General features: G+C 42.0%; 1 protein-coding gene across 4 annotated transcripts in view; it reads left to right on the top strand.

The window, feature by feature from the left end:
* Positions 1–4,062: 4,062 nt before the first annotated feature.
* Positions 4,063–16,190, top strand: part of RAF1 (Raf-1 proto-oncogene, serine/threonine kinase) — an 81,460-nt gene continuing 69,332 nt past the window's right edge. Inside the window, exons 1-2 of one of the 4 annotated variants that reach the window (XM_029917287.1) lie at positions 4,064–4,477; positions 6,372–6,476. The gene's annotated coding sequence lies outside the window, so the exon portion shown is untranslated. Of the gene's footprint in view, positions 4,478–6,371; positions 6,477–16,190 lie in introns of all 4 variants that reach the window. The other 3 variants (XM_029917289.1, XM_029917286.1, XM_029917288.1) reach the window with 3 other exon arrangements.

Genomic DNA, 16,190 nt, shown 5'->3' on the forward strand with positions numbered 1-16,190 from the left:
TAGGGACTGCCTCATTATGGCTTGAGGGAGATTGACCCTTAGCCAGACATCTTTCGTCCCTCCAGACCTCCCCTTTACCATTTTCTCATGTAGTCTACCTCAGGGAGGCAATCTCCAACTGAGAACTGCTCCCTGTTTCCCAAACCTAAGTCACATCTTTATGCCTTTGCCTGTATGGTTCCCACCTCCTGCCCTGCCCTCCCACCCTTCTCAGTCTGGAAAATTCTGACTCCTTCTTAAGGGCTTAGCTTAAGTGTTGCCTCTGTGTAGGCCTCTCTGACAGAACCAGTCTTTCCCTCCCTCTTCTGGTGTGGTACCAGAGAACTTTCGGCTCGCCCTTACAGCATACTCGGATCACCTGGTGGGTAACTGTTTGTTTACAAGGCTCTGTCTCTCCCGGCACCCAGCCCAGGTCAGGCCCACCCTTCCAACTCATCTGTAACTAAAATTAAACTCAGTGGGGAGGCAGGGTGGCATGGAAAGGCATGGAAGTTGTGGGAGTCAGACCGGGTATGACTCCATCCTTTGTCCTCTTCCCACCTCGCCCTCCCTTGTTCTGTATGCTCTGACCACACTGGCCCATGCCCCTGTCCCACTTCATGGCCCTTCATGTGGCCTTCATGAAGGGCATCCTTCAGTGCCCAGCTTAAGTGTTCCTCCCTAAGAGAGGGCTTCCATGGCTGACGAGCCTAAAGATACACCCTTTTCCCATTCTGTCATTCTCTTCATTGATTGACCATGATCCTACGTTTTATGTTGATTTGTTTACCAGTTTGCTGTTTGTCCTCTCCCACTGGACCTTCAAGTCATTAAGGGCAAGGACCTTTGGCTTGTTCACTGCCATGGCTCCAGGGCTAACACAGGAGCTGGCACATGTTAGGCACAACAGAAATCTTGATCAACTGAATGATGAATGAATGAACAAATGAACAGGTCCAAACCCCTGCTCCACCACTTCCCAGCTTTGTCCTTGGGTTAATTGCCCTCTCAGAGGTGTTCCTCATTTGAAGATCAGGACTCTCAAGTAGTGATGTGTACTGGTGATTGTACAAAATGAAAAGGCTCTGTAAATGGTAGCTATCATTTGTTTTTCTTTCCTTCCTCTAAAAAAATGCATCCTTTTATCCAGGCTTAAAGATCTTATTGTGTATCTTCACAAAAACATTTTTTATTGAGGTGTAACAAACGTATAGGGGACATACTGATTTACACACACACACACACACACACACACACACACGCACACGTACACATCCATGTAACCACCTCCCAAATTAAATAGAACATTCCAACACCCAGGTAAGTTTCCATGTTAGCCTCCCCCATTCATGATACCCATTCTTTCTCTCCTCTGTTTGATCTGAGATTATGGCATGTCCATTTTTTCTAGCTCTTTTAACCTTTCCTACCACCAAGCCAGAGAGTTCTAAGGTAGAGGACATGCAACCTGGCAGGATGTAAGATGATGCTGGCAATTCTACTCTTAGATATATGCCTGAAAGAACTGAAAATAGGTACTCCAACAATAGGTATATATGCACACTCACAGCCGCACTATTCACAATAGCCTAATGATAGACACATTTCAAATATTCATCAACCAATTGTAAATACATATGGTGGAATATTATTTAGTCATAAAAAGAAATGAAATCTGATACATGCTGCCATGTGGATGAACCTTGAAAATGTTATGCTAAGTAAAAAGAAGGGACAGGAGCCCAGAGGCTCCTGGGTGGCTCAGTTGGTTAAGTGTCTGACTCTTGACTTTGGCTTAAGTCATGATCTCATGGTTGTGACACTCAGCCCTATGTCAGGCTCTGAGCTGGGCATGGGGCCTGCTTAAGATTCTCTCTCTTTCTACCCCCACTACTTCCACCCATGCTCTCTCTTAAAAACAAACAAACAAACAAACAAACATCCAACAACCAGACACAAATGATCACGTTATATGAAATATCCAGAAAACATAAATCCTGGGTTATAGAATGCATATTGGTGGTTGTCAAGGGCGATGTGGGAATGGGAGGGGGAGAAACTGCTTCATAGGGAAGGGGGTTTACTATGGAGTTATAGAGATATTTTGGAAGTAGAGGTGGTGGTTGCACAACACTTGTGAACATACTGAATGCTGCTGAATTGTTCACTTTGAAATGGTCAACTTTATATTATGTGAATTTCACCTCAATAAACTATTTAAAAAAAAATGAAATAGCCACTCAAGCACAGGTTCCCTGAGCTGTGACGTGCTGGGCAAACACCCACTGGGGGCTGCTGAAGGAAGAAATGGCCTGGGGGTCAGCACGTGTGGTTTGCGGCTCTACCCCGAGTGGTAATATTATGATAAGAGATAGCTATAATAATTACAGCTAACACTTCTATAACGTTTAACATGAGCTAGGCACTGTTCCAAGTGCTTCATATCTAAAACCCATGAAATCTTTACAACTCTGAGAGGCGGACACTATCATGTTTTCGTTACAGATGAGGAAACTGAGGAACTAAGCTTTAAATGACTGGTCCTGGTCACAGATGAGGATGTTGCAGAGTCCAAATTTAAAACGAGGCAATCAGGTTCCAGGTACTGAAGTCTCAACCCCCAGGCTCTGTGCTAAGTGCTTTCCATGTTTTCTCTCATTTAATCCTGTGACCTAGAGATTATTGTTATTACTATTATTATTTAAAAAATTTTAATGTTTATTCATTTTTTGAGAAGGAGAGAGACAGACAGAGAGAAACAGAGTGCTAGTGGAGGAGGGGCAGAGAGAGGGGGAGACCCAGAATTTGAAGCAGGCTCCAGGTTCTGAACTGTCAGGACAGAGCCCAACATGGGGCTTGAACTCATGAACTGTGAGACCATGACCTGAGCCAAAATCAGATGCTTAACCGACTGTGCCACCCAGGTGCCCCTTATCACTCCTATTAAACACACACACGCATACATAACTCTCCACTCTTTTCTCTGCATTTATTTTCATGTTGGTCCTCATATAGTTGTCATATCTCATCTTGCTTCATCTTTGTTTTTCTATCTAACGCACATGTTCCTACATGAATTTATTATTTCTCCTTTCTTCTGGTCTCTCATCACTAGAAGGCAGGGCTTTTGATGGTTGATATCTCAATACCCAGAACAATGTGTGGTACACAACAGTCTTCTAAAAATTTAAATAAATGAGGGCTGCATATGATATCCCAATATTTTGTATGCCTGTATTTGAAATAAGATCCTACCATAATGTTCTACTTAAAAATGTGAGGTCTTCGATTAAAAAACACGTCAGTACACAGATCTTGCTCATGATGGGTAATATCCCATACTGTGAATGGAAGGCTGTTTAAAGTTCTCTACTTAATGAACCCACAGCTTTCTCAGAGTATCTCTAAATGCAAATAACACAATAAACACCTTAGTACATGCCTCTTTGTGCCTGTGTGAACACATATCTCTAAAATTAAGTGCCTAAAGGTGGAATTGCTGGCAGGAGGGTTATACACATTAAAAAAAAAAAAGTCAGTGGGTAATGCCAAATTGTCCTCCCCATAACCTTTTCTGCCAGTAGGGTACAGAACAGGTTTTCGTATACTTTGGACTAGATTAGCTATTATCAGTTTTTTTTTTAACTTTTTGCCAACCTAATGGGAAAAAGGACCCCAATCTACAGATGAGGAAACTGAGGCTTAGAAAACTCGAGAGACTTTCCCACACAACTGGTTAAGTGGCTGAGTCTAGATTCGACGTGCCGGACTACCAGACTACCGAGAGGACGCAGCAAAGTTGTACACAGTATGCTGTGTCCTCCCGTACATCTGGTTATCTCCGGGCCCTCGTGATGCTGGCAAGGTAGCCTCCCCTCCCGCTAGCCCTCAGACCCTTTCGGGGAGACCAAACCCACCACTTCTCGATTGCCAACCCCCTCCCCCGGGCGTCGGCCAGTACCCGCCCTTCCCCCTCCACTCTTCCGAAATGGCGACCAACGAGATCGCGAGGCCACGCCCCTTCCCCGGGAGGCGGGGCCTGAGTTCAGGCTAGAGTGATAGATGCCCGAGCCAAATTTGAAGTCCGCTGCCAGGCGGGCTCACGCAGAAGCAGAGAGCTGGTGGCGCCGCAGGTCGGGAGGAGGAGCACCGAGTGGAGGGCTCGTTTGCCGGGGCCGCCCGACAGTCTCTTCGTCGCGGGCGTTGGGGCCGCCATCTTAGATGGCGGGAGTAAGACGAGGACGAGCGTGAGACAGGAAGGCTTTTCCTGCCGCTCTCCTTGGGCCCGGAAGAGGGCCAGCTGGCCGGGCTTTGGGGCGTGTGCCCCAAGGCACGGAGCGCGATTGCGAAGATGCGGGGCCTGCCCGGGGCCCCGTCCCCTGGGCTGGGGACGCGCCGAATGTGACCGCCTCCCGCTCCCTCACCCGCCGCGGGGAGGAGGAGCGGACCAGACGCTGCCGCCCGACGACGGGACGCGGAGGCGGTTCGGCTCCTTCAGGTAGGCGGTGGAGCCGGGCCCTGGATGCCGAGGGAGCTGGGCGGCGGGGCTTGAAGGGGCCGGTTTCCTCGGTGGCCCGGCCTGGCAGCGTTGATGGAGCGACCCCACGGCTGCCAGGTCGAGGGCCTGGGCCGGGCCGCTGTCACCCCGGGAGGCGCTGGGCGGCCGGGAGCCCTGGGGCCCGGTGTCATGGCCGGCAAGCCGAGTTTCCACATCCCCACTCATATTTCCTTGTGTTTCGGGAAAACGTGCTAGCGCCACCCCTGTACTCGGTGCACATTCCTTATATTTTGGCAGTGGGGGAATCTGCCCAGAATTGCCCCCTAACCGTGTTGTCATTCAGATGGACGAATTCCTTTTCTTCACGGGCGCCGAGGGGTCCCGGGCTTGCATCTTCACTCAGAGCCCGTCACTCAAGTGACACCCTTACCAAGAGGACGAGAAGAAAGGGGGACGAGAGGCGGAAGTGGGTCAGTGCCCCACCACAAAGGCATAAGGGCCTCGCCTTGGGTTTCGGGATTCCGTGGGTTACTAATGAAAGGTTTGGGATGCGTATGCTGAAGTCGGGCCCTGGGATGCTTTGCAGTGAAGATCCAGGGCTGTCTTTTGTGTGAAGAGAGAGCCGCCTGGACGCTTCAGTTGTGCAGCTGCAGAGGTTCTGCAGGGCTAGTCGATGCCCAGAAAGAGGAGTTTGGACCTCATGAGAGGAGAGGCGGCTGCGTTCATTCATTGTTCTCTTTCCAGGGCTCTGGGTGTGCCCTCTGCTCTTCATTTCTCGGGTAGAAAGAATGTTACTATCCCCCATGTCTCCTTGAGATGTGACCGCGTTCTAGAGGGCCAGATAATCTAAGCAGGGATGAATTCAGCTCACGCTCATTGAGTGTTTGTGCCGGCCTTGTCCTCTGTGGACTGGGTGGAGGGAGCCTGCTCTTCATTCGCTCCCAAGGTGTGAAAACAATGCGCTGTGATAAGAATGGACCTCGCAAGTGTTGTGGGAATTTGGAACAGCTAGTTTTGCCTGGAGGAGTTGAGGTAGCTTGAACACTGGAGGGAATTTGGAGGCCAGTTTTGGACTGCTCAGTCAAGGGTTCACCAGGTGAGGAGGAGGGGAGAGAGGAAGCCGCCGGTACAAAGGCCTAGAGGCATGCTGGAGTTGGGATGAATTTGGGGCGTAGCAGATAATCTAGGGCGCAGGAAGGAAGTGGTGAGAGATGGGTGTCTTAAAGAATATTTGGCTAGATTGTGAAGGATCTTTGTTCCAGAGTGAACGAGTTGATATAATTTGGGTTATTTTAAGAGTTTTGCTGTTTTTTTCTTTCTGACAAGTAATTTTCTGCCTTGAAGCTGATAGTAATTGAAAAGACTCACTTTGCTAAACCCATTGTAAGTGGGTAAGTGCTTTATGTCAAATGTTTTGCACTTACACAGTGGTGAGTGAACGGAACCCCTATTCCAAGGTCTTCCTGCAAAAGATTATTCTGAGGTTTTACTTGCTCACAAGAATGTTGACTTTATACATGTAGTGCACGCTGCTAATACTGCATTTTAAATGTCTGTTGGCAATAAAAACCACGCTCCCAGTCATGTGGAAATTGGAAGATTATATAAAACAGCTGAAAAGTGTCGAGTGCAAGTATTTTTAATTTATTAAGTGCGTTGTTAATAGTAAATTTTATTTGCATTGATTTCCAGTTTTGTTATAAAATCTTTAAGTCTAAACATAATTTATCCAAAATCACTGTATTGTTGTGATTAATGTTTATGCTAAAGTGATTATTATGGTCTTAACAGACTTCAGCTTGCAGTTCCTAAGTCTGTTTAAGGTTATGATGATTATATGCCACTGAAGAACATTAAGATACTTTTGGCTTGTTTTCACCCTTATCACTTCAAGGGCTAAGCTGTTTAAACTGCAACAGAAACATCTGACCCAGTTGAACACTGGATACTTCGGAAAATAAACCTGTTACTGTTTCTGCTGGGAAAGCTTATCTTTTAGGTATGTGGTGTGTGTAATTAAAAATTGTAGTGCAGTTGCTTAGCCTTGTTAAAACTCTTGTCAGTTGAAAAGTGTAAGCCTTTAAAGTAGAAGGCTTGAGTGAAATACATTAGAACATGTTTTTTGGGATTTGGTGTAGCAGAAGAAAACAGGGAAACATTAAGCTGGTCATTTGCTATGAAAAATATCTAAATGATGAAATGGAGAGTGGGTAATTAAACATCAAGTATGGGTCAACTCCTGCTCTGAAACTCGTTGTAGTTAGTTTAAAACATGCCATTTGTGAAATCCAAAGTAGGTGGTTTGCTCTGAAGATTAAACAACTTCTTAGAAATTAAATTTGGCTTTTTTGTAAGCACTAGTTACTTATTAAATGGAAAATACAATTAATAACTTTAAATTAGTATCTCAGGTAGTTTGTTAGTAGTAAATATATGATTCTACTACATTTTAGTTTCAGATAAAACTTTGTTAGTAACCTACTGCCTAAAAATAGAAAAATGTTACATGAGGGAGTGCTTTTGTTTGCATGTTAGGAACATAATAGGCCATACATAATAATCCTGATCTTGGGAGGAGCTTGTTAACCAAACAGCATGCCTTAATGTTGACTTGCAGAAGAGAATTTTAAGTATTGCTTTTGAAAGGCAGTGGACTGTGTGACAGTAGGGGGTTATGAAACCACAAAATGGAGCTTGCAAGGTTTTTTTTTTCAAGTTGTACAGATCTCGGAAGTCATTTCCTTAAAACTATAGCTGGAAAATTGCTACCTTGATTAAATTAATTGGAAAACCAAGGAATATTGGGCTTATTTAGGATGAGATGGTGTAGAATTTTAGGTTACCTTATTTTCTACGTATATGAGTGTTTATGGATGGTTTAAAATTCCTATTGCTAGACTGACTAGGTGCTAAATGTAACACTGGATGTTTGTGTTACAATTGAGTATTTTTAGTGTAAGGCTAAACTACCTTGCTCACAATTATCCTCACAATTGTAATGACTAGGTATTCTTGCCTTAAAACTTGAGTAAAAGTTCCTTAATTACATATTAAAGTTTTCATCTTTTCTTTTTACTGTGGTTGAATCATTTTATTCCTTCATTTCTCCTAGGATACTTGAGTTCCTTTCAGTGATTTTCGTGTTTAACTTCAGATCTGTTAGCCTTTCTTCTAAAATTGCTCCTAAAATCTCAGTTTAACCAAGGAAAATGTCAAGTGGGTGTTGTTTCTTTGTTTTTGGTTTTGGCCCAGGCTATCTGAAGTCTCTTTGGCAAATCACTCACAAAGTGTGTTAATTGCTTCACATTCCAATCAGTGTACATAGTTTTTCTTGAGGAACAGTTGACACACAGTTTTATTTTTAGACCAGATTCTAAGGGATCTTATTTGGTGGGGATTAGCAATACTAAAGCTAGTTTCAAATTTTAAAATTGTAATTTTTTAGATTGTTTGCATTGGTTAACGTTGGTTAACGAATGAGAAGCAGCAGGCAGTGACAATGTTTTAGGGGAAGCCAGTATGTTAATTGCTGGTGAGGACCTTGTGGACTATACAGGTGTCCTCTTCCTCCTCTTTCTACCAGTTGGATTTTATTTATTGTCATATGATAACAAGCCTAAGAACATTTTTACTGTTGTAATCATTCATATTTATTTTCTTTCATCCTGCTATGGAGAGCAAAATGTCGTCTGATTCTTTGAAGCTGCCCAGTAGTAGGCATCACATTTGGACAAAGTGTTTACCTTTTTACCATCCATGTTCCTTTTTTTATTTTTCTTTTTAAATATTTTCTGGGAGAGTGCAAGTGGGGGAGGGGCAGAGAGAAGGGGACAAGATCTGAAGCGGGGTCCACTCTGACAGGGTGAGAGCAGTGAGCTTGATGTGGGGCTCGAACTCAGGAACCGCAGTATTATGAGCTGAGCCAAAGTCAGATGCCCTCCAGGTGCCTCTATCCATGTACATTTCTGATGGAAAAGTCAGCCTACTTAATGTTTAACTATGTCAGGGACTTTAAAATGATGAGTTTTCATTCTTTTTTCTTTTTTTTTTTTTTTTTTGGTGGTTTTTTAAGTAAGCTCCTAATGTGGAGCTTGAATTTACAACGCCAAGATCAAGATTCCCATGCTTTACTTAATCAGGTATTTTTGAGGCATCCTTTTCAGCCATGGGTAGCTTTTATTTAGCATCTGCTCTTTACCTGGATTTGGGATGGATGAAATCCTGAATTTTCCCTGGAAGAATGTCACCTTTGTTCTCTGTAGCAGATCTCATTAAGAAGCGCAGTTTCTGAGAGAGGCATTTCTCGGGATCCAGAAGATCATTCAGAAAAGAACTATTATTTGCATTTAGGAGAATTTGTTTACAATAGAGAAGACTGGAAAGAGTTCAGATGGCCAACAATAATGATTAAATAGCAGCACCTGGGTGGCTTAGTAGGTTAAGTGGCTGACTTCCAATCAGGTATTGATCTCCAGGTTTCGGAGTTCTAAGCCCTGCATGGAGGTCTGTGCTGATAGTGTGGCGTCTACTTGGGATTCTCTCTCCCTTTCCTCCCTCTCCTCCTCCCCATCCCCTCTCTCTCCCTTCCCCTCGCCTCCCCTCCCCACCTTCTTCTCCCTCCTTCCCCCTCAACAAATAAATAAACTTTAAAAAATGGTTAAGTAAACTGTGGTACAGCTGTTTGATGGGCACTATACTTGTCATTAAGTATGGATTATATGAATCATTGATGACATGGAAAATGCTGAACACAAAATTATGTATCTGGAATGATTACGGTTGTATAAAAAAACACAGTGGAATATTATTCAGTAATAAAAAGAAATGGTGTACTGATATATTCTCCAACATGTATAAACCTTGCAAACATGTTAAATGAAAGAAGCCAGTCATAAAAGACCACATTCTGTATGATTCCATTTATATGAAATGTCCAGAATAGGCCAGTCCAGAGACAGAATGTAGATTAATGGTTGCCATGGGCTGGAGGGAGTGGGGAGTGGGCAGGGTCAGTGATAGGGTGGTTTTTTTTGTTTTTTTTTGTTTTTTTTTTTTTTTTGTGGGAGTGATGAAATGATCTAAAATTGATTGTGGAGATTGATGCACAACTCTGAATATAATGACAGCCATTGAATTGCACATTTCAAGTATTTGAGTTGTATGGTATGTGAGTTATATCTCAAGCTGTTTAAAAAAAGTCTCAAAACCTACATATAGGAAGAAAATACATGTAGATGTTAATAATGGTTGCTAAAGAGTTTAGAAATAAGGATAGTTCTTTATATTTACTATATGCTCTGCATATGTTGCTTTTATAATAGAAAAATACATTTAGTAAAGGTAATTGTATTTATAGTGTGGGTCTTTATGTTACTCCAGACATTCACTGTCAGATTCCATTGACAGCTGTATTTTTGAGCTTCTTTCAGCCATTTTCTGTTTTCTCCAGATTAATTCAGGCTTTTATTATTATTTGCCTTACCTGTTGTTAGAGCCTCTGAAGTGAACTCCTTTTTCTTCTTCCTATGCCAGTGCTTTCTCCAAATTACTATTAGATTTACTATCTTACCATGCAGATTCTTAAAAGTTAATATTTTTTGAGTTTATTTTGAGAGGGTGAGGGGAGAGAGTAAGTGGGAGAATAGCAGAGAGAGAGATGGAAGGAGAATCCCAGGCAGGCTCCACAGGTACTGTCAGCACAGAGCCTGATGCAGGGCTTGAACTCATGAACTGTGATACCCATGACATGAGCCAAAGTCAAGACTCAGATGCTCAATTGACTGAGCCACGTAGGCGACACTCTTAAAAGCTAAATTTTATTAATTTTCTTGAATAGATAATACTGTCTCATGCCACAAAAGTCAAAGGATACAGAAAGTTATGCTGAGTAAATAAAGTTGTGCATAGTAGTTCCACCTCCCCCCTTTGTTCCCCAGCTACCCGGCTTTCTTTCATGGAGGGATATAATGGGGTTTTTATGTATCCTATTTTGTGATGATAACAAGAATATAGTAAAGATCTGCTGGCCTTAGTTACATTGCCTATTAGACTAAACAGTTCTTGCTTTTATGTCTTACTAATATGAATTCCTCATACTTTTTTTTTAAAGCACTTTTGTAGGTGCAGGCATATGCTTAGTGCGGGGTAAGGCAAATTTCTGCCTTCAACGACCTTATCCTAATTAGAGATTGACATGATTTCCTCACTTTTATCTGTTCCTCTTTTAAGAGCCATTTTGAACACCCATCTTATAAATATTTCCTGATCTTTTTTCTTCTTCTCACTCATTATGTTTCCTTCCTTGAGCCCATCTTAAAACCCTTTGCATTTCTTTCTTTCTTTTAAATTTTTTTTTTTTAATTTATTTTTGAGAGACAGAGAGACACAGCGCGAGCAGGGAAGGTCAGAGAGAGGGAGATACAGAATCTGAAACAGGCTCCAGGCTCTGAGCTAGCTGTCAGCACAGAGCCTGATGCGGGGCTCGAACCCACGAACCGCGAGATCATGACCTGAGCTGAAGCCGGACGCTTAACCGACTGAGCCACCCAGGCGCCCCTCTTTCTTTTAAATTTTTAATGTTTAGTTAAAAAAATTTTTTTAAACGTTTATTATTGAGAGACAGACCATGAGCATGAGCATGGGAGGAGCAGAGAGAGGGGGAGACACAGAATCCGAAGCAGGCTCCAGACTCTTAAGCTCTCAGCACAGAGCCCGATGTGGGGCCTGAACCCATGAATTGGGAGATCATGACCTGAGCAGAAGTCAGGAAGCTTAATCGACTGAGCCACCACCCAGGAGCCCCAATATAATGCTTAGTTTTGAAGGAGAGAGAGGGAGACACAGAATCTGAAGCAGGCTCCAGGCTCTGAGCTGTCAGCACAGAGCCCAGTGCGGGGCTTGAACTCATAAACTGTGAAATCATGACCTGAGCTGAAGTCAGAGATGCTTAGCCAACTGAGCCATGCAGGTGCCACATATTTATTTTTCTTATGGCCTTTATCATATGACCATCTGTGAGCTCATCATCCCATTAGATTATAAATTGAAATTAATGCTTCCTACTCAATATGCAATTTTTTTTATTAGTATTTGTCAAGAAATTTTCCCTTTGAGAGGCTGAGGGACCAGGCAGGCCCCAGTGCTTCAGTGAATGTTGACTCTAAATTCCAACACTTAATACTAGGGTTTTTGAGAGAGAGAAAAAAATGAGTGAGTGCATGTATGTGAGCAGGAGAGAGAGAATTTTAAGGAGGTTCTACACCTAGCACAGAGCCCCAAGTGGGGCTCTAATCTCCCGATTATGAGATCATAACCTGAGCTGATCTTAACCAACTGAATCATCCAGGTAACCCAATATTAGATTTAATGAGACTTTCTATTTAAACTTAAATTATTTTTGAGTACTTTTTTTGGTACTGTGCACTATAGAGTTTGTATGTATTTATTACGATACATTTTATGAGTGTTGACTCCTTTTTTTTCTGTTTTTCATTTATTTTTGAGAGACAGAGAGAGACAGCACAACGCAGGGGACGTTCAGACAGAGAGGGCGACACAGAACTGAAGCAGGCTCCAGGCTCTGAGCTGTCAGCACAGAGCCTGATGTGGGGCTCAAACCCATGAACCGTGAGATCCTGACCTGAGCCGGATGCTCAACTGACTGAGCCACCCAAGTGCCCCTAGAAGATTGTATTTTAAAAAAATTTTTAATGTTTATTTTTGGGACAGAGGGAGGGAGAGAGAGAGAGAGGGAGAGGGAGTTTGAGCTGGGGAGGAGCAGCGAGAGAGGGAGGGAGACACAGAATCCAAAACAGGCTTCAGGCTCTGAGCTTACAGCTCAGCTCAGAGCCTGATGTGGGTCTTGAGCCCATGAACCGTGAGATTATGACCTTAGCCGAGGTCAGACACTCAATTGGCTCTGAGCCACTCAGGCACCTCTCTAGGAGATTGTGTCTCTTTTTACTTTTTTTTTTTTTTTTTTTTTTTTAGGATTTATTTCTTTTTGAGACCGAGATGGAGCATGAGCAGGGGAGGGGCAGAGAGAGAGGGAGACACAGGCTCCAGGCTGTGAGCTGTCAGCACAGAGCCTGATGCAGGACTGCAACCCATGAATGTGAGATCATGACCTGAGCTGAAGTCTGATGCTCAACCACCTGAGCCACCCAGGTGCCCCCGCCCCCAGAAGATTATATCTTAATCTTAATTGTGACTACCCAGAGTTTAGCATAATGGCTGACACCTGATTGCAGCCAGGTCGTTGAATGTAAGGTGCTAAATAGTGTTTATTGAATTGAATTTTTGTATAGATGTCTTACAACTCCGGCTAGACTTAAGTTCCTTAAAGGTGGGGGATCTCTTACTCTTATTTATGAATTCTCAGTTCTTTTTTTTAATGGTTTATTTATTTTTGATACAGAGGGAGACAGAGCATGAGATAGGGGGAGGGGCAGAGAGAGGAGGAGACACAGAACTAGAAGCAGGCTCCAGGCTCTGAGCTAGCTGTAAGCACAGAGCCTGATGCGGGGCTTGAACTCACGAATGTGAGATCTGACCTGAGCCGAAGTCGGAGGCTTAACCGACTGAGCCACCAAGGCGCCCCGAATTCTCAGTTCTTAAAACTTTGTCTTGATTACATAACATTAACTGAATGGAGATTCAGAAGTTAATCACCTGTGGACTTAGTGCCTACTGTCCATCATAAGAACCCAAGTGCTTACTATTAAGAGGCTATTCTTACTAAACTTGTACTCAGAACTTTTGTAACTTAGCGTATGTGTTGAAGGAGTTACCTTAACTTCTGTTGTATGAGGCATTATTTGTAGACTGCTCTGGGTTCTCACTGCCAGCTTCTTGAGGATGTTTGCCTGCTTTAGCACCTCCTGATTCATTGGCTCAAGCGCTCTCATCATGCTGGCTGTTTCCTTCTGCATTCATAGGCTTGATACATGGAACAGCATTCTAACCAGAGAGACTGTGAGGGGATTTGTGATATTTTGCCATCCTTCATGGTAGTCTAGAGTGGAATTAGAGTGCGGTTGTGAATTGTGAGAGTAGAGATCATGACCTTTATGACTAGTATTTAGCTGACTGTGAAATGGGCCCCTTAGGCTTTTTGGGAGGATGGGGACAGGTAGGTAAACTATACATAACCAAAATTTTACCATTTTAACCATATTTGAGTGTATTTTCAGTGGGGTTATGGTACACTCACAGTGTTGTGCAGCTATCACCAGTATTAATTTCCGAAACATTTTTGTCATCCCAAGGAGAATCCTGTACCCATTGAATAATAACTTCCATTCCTCCCTATCTCCAACCTCTGGTAAATTCTGCTTTTCTCTATATGAATTTGCTCATTTCAAGTACTTCATGTAAGGGAAAATCATATAGTGTTGGTGATTTAGCATCTGCTTTATTTTACTTAATGTGTTTCTAAAGTTTATCCATATTGTACTGTGTATCAAAATTTCATTCCTTTTTCATGGCTGAATAATAATCTTGTGGATGTGGTTGTGTGTTTGTTTATCCATTCATCTGTCGATGGATTCTTGTTTCCACCTTTTGGCTCTTGTGAATAACGCTGTTATGAATATTCATTTACAGATATCTGAGTCTTTGCTCTCAATTCTTTTGGGTATTTGCCTAGGAGTGGAATTGCTGGATCATATGATAATTTGGTTTTAACTTTTTGAGGAACTGCCAGACTGTTTTCTCTAGCCCCATTGTACATTTCTACCAGTAATACATGAGGGTTCCAGTTTGGTCACATCCCTGTCAACACTTTTATTTTCCGTCTTATGACAATAACTATCCTAATGGATGTGAAGTGATACTAAGCTTTTTTCTTACTGCTAAGTAAATTTAATGAGCAAACAGGAAGTTTAGAAGTTGGCTGTATTTGCATCTATTGGACTTTGTTTCACCCTTATAAAATGCTTTTTTAATCTCTCTCTGAAGAGAGAAATCACACAATTAAATGATTCATCTTTTTTGAAAAGAATACTTTTTTCATCTTTTTAATCAAAAATATATTCAGTTAACTGGTGAAAGATGATTTCAGTTAATCCTGAGTGATAAGATCTATAAAGTGGAAAAAGGATACTAAGATAGTACAAAAAGGTCTCATCTTTATCAAGAAAGATATTTACAAGTACATATGCATAGAAATGTATATATATCATAGAAAAGATTGGATGCATATGTCCATAAATGTTGGCAAGAGCCATCTATAGGTTATTTTTTGTTTTTCCTTTTTTTTTGAGCCTGCTCCCCATGAACATATATTCTGTAATTAGTCTATTTTTAAAAAAAACTAATAGGTTTGAAAATATAAATTATTACAAAAAGCTTGTGTATGTATGTGCATATGACACCTGTATGGGATTATAAGCATGGAGAAAGTACCAAAGAATATTAGTGGGTTGTTAAGATAGGCTACTTGGTGGGGTTAGATGGGAGAAGAAGGGAAAGGTAAAGCAAAGAAGGGATTTAAAAAACATCATTTAGATGCTAAAGAAAAAATAAGCAGGGTAAAAGTTTTAGAGGGTACTGAGGATGGGGAGGGGTTGCTTTTAAAATAGGTGTGTTTGTAAAGTCATTAAGTATGAAGATTTGAAATAAACGGAAAACAAAGTTGTGTAAAAAGTTTAAAAAGACTGTACTACAGGCTCATTTCCAGACTTTTCCTCTAATCTCATTTCCTTGATACAATTTGGCTTTTGTTTTACTACTACATTTATCCATTGAAATGCTACTTCTTCTAGTTCAGTACTACAGCAAAGTCATCCTTAACCGTCTGCTTCTTCCTCCACTAAAGTTAGAAATGATCTCTCCACACTCCAGATTCAGGGTTTTCTTAAGGCACTGCCTCTCTCCCCTCCAAAGAAGGCTGCCACATTTTGTCGTAGGACTGCTTGTAATCCTGAAACCTCTTAGCACAAAGCCAAGCATGCAGTCAGTCTTGGGTAAATGAGTTCTTTTCTTCTACTTTAAAAGCTTCTGGAAGGCAAGGGGCAGTCAGTGTCTTTCAGAACTTGATATTCTTCACAGCTAGCAGTAGATTCTTAGAAATTGTTGAACGAATAGTGTTCCTTATTCTTTTCCTCTCAGTTCTATGCCTGGGTATGGTACATACGGAAGCATCTGGATCCTTAGATTATATATTAATATTTTTATGTGGTAGGCAGTGATTTATTATTCACGAGAAAAGATTAAGATAAATGTAATTATATTTTGTCTCCATTAATATTTTATTCAGATACTTGGACATCTAATTTTATGCAGGGTATGCCATACTTTGAATGATGGAGTATATAACAAGATGTAAAAAATGCATACAGTTCTTCTCCTTAAGGCATTCATATTTTGATACATAATTATGTAGGTTACATTTTCATGTTTTGTTCTCTTTTAGTCCTATAGTTGAGTAGCTGGGTATAATTTAAAGCTTTAATGAGTTAATGGTCTAGTTACAGAGAAGACTTGTGCACATATCCTTGATTTAAGACAATTATTCTTGGAAGGTTGATTTAAAATATTTTCAGAGGGGGCCTAAGTGGGTCAGTCAGTTAAGTGTCTGACTTTGGCTCAGGTCATGATCTCACTGTTCGTGAGTTTGAGCCCCATGTTGGGCTCTGTGCGGACAGTTCAGAGCCTGGACCCTGCTTTGGATTCTGTTTCCCTGTCTCACTGACCCTTCCCTGCTCACGCTGTA

Source organism: Suricata suricatta, chromosome 12 (genome assembly GCF_006229205.1).
Source record: "Suricata suricatta isolate VVHF042 chromosome 12, meerkat_22Aug2017_6uvM2_HiC, whole genome shotgun sequence".
Taxonomy (NCBI): Eukaryota; Metazoa; Chordata; class Mammalia; order Carnivora; family Herpestidae; genus Suricata; species Suricata suricatta.